Raw genomic sequence first — 5,785 nt, forward strand, 5'->3', positions numbered from 1 at the left:
GGAGTCATCAGGATCACTATGTTAGAATATTGCTGTTTTGCAGAAAAGGTTTTTATTGCCTGCCAACTATAAGCTTTTAAGATTCAGACATATAGCCGGTGTTGACAACATTGTTAATTTTCCTACACCAGCATTCAGGGGAAAATTAACAACACAGGGTAGGAAAAAGTTAGTATCATTCAAAAATGACGTCTACTCAAATATTGTTATTGTCTAAATGCCAAGGTCTTCTTGGAACTGTAAAAGTTTTTCAAGATATCAAGCCCTTCCATTTGTTAACTAATAAGCCCTTCTTGCTTTCTAAAATATTGTTTCTTCCCAAGAAATGTTATCTTTGAAATAGAAATTAGCATTATTTAAAAAGTATTGCTTAATGAAATCATTTTGCTATAATTGATTTTTAAATATAGTATAAATGTATGTTAATACTTTTATATAAAAATCAATGTTATATATTAGCCTTAAGTAGAACAGACTTTACATTATGGGGGAAACTCATTTTTTAAAAAATCAGTTAAAACACACCAATAAAAAATAGTTTTAGGGCAACCACCCTCATTAAATTTTTTAATATATAACCAAATCATGAAATAACAGATAACCCAATTAAAAACTAGCGAAGAACCTAAATAGGCATTTCTACAAAGAAGATATACAAGTGATCAATAAACACATGAAAAGAAACACAACACTTTAGCCATCAGGTAAATACAAGTCAAAACTGGGAGATACCACTCCCCTTCCCCCATTATGGTGACTATACTACAAAAGAAACTATAACGAGGATTGACAAAGGTGTGGAGAAGTATATTGGAATTCTCAGACACCTTTGGTGGGAATGTAAAATGGTACAGCTGCTCTGGAAAAGTCTACTAGTTCCTCACTGAGTCATCATATGACCAGCAATTCAAATCCTAGGCACAGATGCGCAAGAAATGAAAACATATGTCCACTTCCACAGAAATTTTCATAGTGGTAGTATGTAAATAGCCAAAAATTGGTAGTAACACAATGTCTATCAATTAAAAATGGATAGGTAAAATGTGGTTTAGCTATATATTGGAATATTATTCAGCAATAAAAATGAATGAAGTATCTATACATGCTGCAATATGGACAACTTTGAAAACACTATGCTGAATGAAAGAAGTTAGTGTCAAAAGATTATATATTGTAGATTTTATTTATATGAAATTTCAAGATAGAAAGTAGATTAGTGATTGTCTACAACTGGAGCTGGGAGTGGGGAAAATGGTAAGTGATTGCTAATGAGTATTTAGTCTCATTTTGGAGTGATGAAAAGTTATAGAAATGATTGTAGCAAGTGTTATACAATTCTGTGAAGATACTAAAAGCTATTGAATTGTACAGTTTAAACAGATGAATTGTATAGTATGTGAATTATATCATTAAACCTAATTTTAAAATATCTAAATTGTATAAAATGTTCAAAAATTATAATTTATTTCTTAGTACATATATTGTCTCAAAAAAATCATTAGAAAAGACCCATTGGGGTCACTTTAAAATGTAAAAGATGCATTTATAATCAACACACTTATTGAATAAAAACTATCCTGTCGAAAACCTAAAAATAATTCATCCTTAAATAACAAACATTTTCTAAGAGTGTACACTATTAATTTAACTGCATTTTTTCTCAGAATTATTATTAACCTAGCCATATTTGGCTTACATTTTCATGTAATATGGCTCTGTATTGCTAGATCTCTATAGGAACAAATTTTTTTTAATTTTAATTTAAATGTTAAATTATTAGCATACCATTATCTAATATTAGTGTACAAGCATTGCAATTAGAATATTATTACCAAAGATATTAAAATAGTCTCATATTTCTAGATCAAAATCTAAATATGTATATACTAGTAATGGTATATGTAAAAGTATTTTAATAAAAATAAGTAGCATGAATTAGAGAAATTACTATATTTAAATATGTGATTGAAATAAGCAGACAAATAAGAATGTATGCTAACTCATCTTAATTAAGTTTGCTATGAAAATATGGAAATAAAATTAATTTCATTCCAAGGAATTATTTAAGAAATAGGGAAGCATCTTAGCAGATGTCATGTTGGAAGTATATTTGTCTATTTGCAACTTTGCACTGAATAAAATGTCAGATGGAGAATGATCACTTCCAAGACAGGCCAGGATAGCCAATCACTACCACCACATAACCAGAAGAGGAAGCAGAGCAATTGCAAGAAGCGAGTGCAACAGACAAAACAAAAATTAAAATTATGCTGGTAATTAAACTAAAGAAACTAAAACCGATGTGACTAAATTGGGCACTGAATCCTAGGGGAAAAAAATTCTGAAATTTTTGCACACACTCAAAAAATGGGTCATGAAGAGATTTACTTCATCAAAACTTTGCTCCATCAAAGACTACAAATCATTCACAAACGCTTAACTCATGGATAGTTTCCATGGTGACACAGAAGATCCAAAATGAAAACAATTTTTAGAGGTTCTTAACCCGCATAATGGCCAAAGCTGTCTAGAATAATGGTTGCACTCAAGATATAACGGCTGTAAGCAATTCCACAGAAAAGTAATTTTATTAACAAAAAAGAAATGATAAATCACAGTATTCTAAAGCACTAGACCACAAATACTGAAACTTTCACAAGTATCTATTCAAAATAACACTTTCATATTTCTTAAAGTGTAGACTATTTTTATAAAATTGTTGATTCGGTTCCTTTCCTTTAATATATTTAATATGACCCGCTGTGGTTGAATAAAACCAACATAAGCTATCACTATGGTATTTATGTATTCAGTACACACTCCCTACAAAATAGTTTATGAAACTAAATTTATACAAAGGCATTTTTATTTACATGTTTGTTTACACACACAAGGAATAAAAGTTGTCATAACAGGGCACTGATGAAATGCTATTTGATTCTACTTACTCTTGACCCATACTAAATTATCACTACTCCTCTTTAGACTTCCCTCCTCTTTCATTTAGTGAAAGAAAATAGTGGTGCTATTTTGTGCCACCAGCATAGCTCTTTCCAGATGGGAGGATTGATACAGTTTTTTATTTTGCTTCATCTTTGGATTTCTCTAACCTATATCCCCTTTCTATACTGGAAAGAAAACATGGAACATAAGAATGGATTTTTTGGGCTGACACATGTGCAACTCCCTTTACTCTCTTTCACCTCTAATACCCCTGCATAAATTGAGAACTAAAGTGCATTTTTAGATTACCTTATAGAAATCCCAGTTACACTATCTATGAGCAGATATGATCTAATAATTTATTTCACTCTTTCTTGCATTACCCCCGAGTAAATAAAACCCAAGAATTATGAAAGTTTACCTTTTCCCTCATCATTATTCTATAATGCTAAATATAATCAGAATTGTCTTTATCTCTAATTATTTTTATTAATTAAAAGGACAGTGAATTCAGTTCTATTATTACTTATAAATATTAAATGTTGGGTTTCTTATTTTCTCCCTTCCCCCTACTCAGGTAAACATTGATCCGTTTTATGTTACTATAGATTACACAGGTAAGATTTCTATAGATTAGTATGTTATATAGATATAACTAGCATTCTACATAAATGGAATTATAGAGTATGTGCTTCTTTCCTGTCCAATTTCCCTCAGCATAGTTATTTTAAAATTCATCCATTTTAATATTACTCAGCCATAAGAAGAAATGAAATACCACCAGTTGCAACAACATGGATGGACCTCGAGATAATCATGCTAAGTGAAATAAGCCAGACTGAAAAAGTAGAAAATCACATGATATCACTTATATGTGGGATACAAACCTAAAAGCAACAAATGAACAGGACAAACAGAGACTCAGGGTCAAGGATAATGGACTAGTGGTTACCAGAAGGTAGAGAGTGGGGGAGGAAGGGGGAGGTAGATGGGGTAAAGGGGGTCAAATATACAGGGTTGAGGGAGGGTGAAGTGGGTAAAGGGGATCAAATATATGAGAGCTGAAGGAAACTGGACTTTGGGTGATAAACACACAATAGAATATATAGATGTCAAATGATAATGTAAACCTGAAAATTATATAATTGAATTAACCAATGTTACCCCAATAAACTTAAAAAAATAAAATAAAATTCATCCATTCTAATGCATGAATTATAGTTCGCTATTTTAATTGCTTAGTAGTGTTCCCTTGTATGAATATAGCACCACTTGCTTATCCATTCACGTGTTGATACATATGTGGATTATTTCCAGTTTCTGGTTATTACAAATCAAGCTGCTATAAACATTGGTGTACAAGTCTCTGGATAATTCTTTGGAGTAAATGCCTAGGAATGGAAAGGCTGAATCATGTTATGGCTGAATATTTAACTTGTAAAGATGGTATTGCCAAACTGTTTTCCAAAGTGGCTGTATCATTTTACATTCCTATCACCTGTTTACGGTGTGTCAATTCCTCCAAGTCCCACATTTGTTATGATCAGTCTTTTAAATTTTAGTCATTTTTGGGCAGTCTGTAGTGACATCCCATTGTGGTTTGAATTTTCATTTGCCTAATAATGAGTGAGCATCCTTTTGTATACATATCTGCCATCTGTAAATCTTTCGTGAAGTGTCTCTTCAAACTATTTGCTTACTTTTTATGGTTTTTTTTTAATTATTGAATTTTGAGATTTCTTTATATATTCTGGATACAGGTCTTTGAATTTTTTCCCAGTAAATGACCTGTCTTTTCATTCTCCTAAGAGTATCTTTTGAAGAGCAAATATTTAAAATTTTGATGAAGTCCGATTTATTAAATTTACTCCTTTGTTTATTATGCTTTTGGTAATATATCTCAGATATCTTGTCTAGCACAAGGTCACAAAAATTACCCCACCCAATGTTTACATCTAGTATTAGTACCATGCTAGATCTGACATTTATGTCTGTAATATATTTTAAGTTAATTTTGCATATGGTGAGATATATCATGACTCAAAGTTTTGTCTTGTTTTTGCATAAAGATATTAAAATTTTCCAGCATCAGTGTTGGAAACACTATCCTTTTTCCATGAAATTACTCTTACATCTTTGTCAAGAATCCATTATCCATATATGTGTGGGTCTATTTTTGGATCCTGTATCCCTTTCATTGATCTACCTTAATGGCGATTTCACATTTCTTGAGCGTTGCAGTTTTAATAAAGCTCTTGAAACCAGTTGTACTAGTCCTTTAAACCTGTTCTTTTTAAAAGTTGTTTTAGCTATTCTAAATCCTTTGTACTTCCACGTGTGAATTTTAGAAGCACTATGTCAATTATCACAAAAACCTGCTCAGATTTTGACTGGGACTTATTTTATGAGAATATGATTTATCTTGGTAAATATTCTATGTACTATTGAAAAGACTGTATATTATTCTGTTGTTGAGTATTCTATACATGTCAAATACATTGTTTAATTATATTAAGTTATATTCTTGATTCTTCTACCTGTTCTACAATTTATTGAGAAAGGAATATGGAAATTGCTATCATTGAGGATACTTTTATTTTTCCTTGCAGTTGTATCTGTTTAGCTTCATGGATTTTTAAGCTCTGTCAAACATTTAGAATTTATATGTGCTTTTGATGAACTGATCTCTATCTGTTGGATAAAAGTTTTCATAAAGTTTGGAAAAAAATTTGACCATTATTTCTTCAAGTATTTTTTTCTTTCCCTTCACTTCTCTTCATGAGGAACTCTAATTACAAGTACATGAAACTGCTTGAAATTTTCCTACAACTCACTGATGCTT

Source organism: Rousettus aegyptiacus, unplaced genomic scaffold (genome assembly GCF_014176215.1).
Source record: "Rousettus aegyptiacus isolate mRouAeg1 unplaced genomic scaffold, mRouAeg1.p scaffold_m13_p_16, whole genome shotgun sequence".
NCBI lineage: Eukaryota > Metazoa > Chordata > Mammalia > Chiroptera > Pteropodidae > Rousettus > Rousettus aegyptiacus.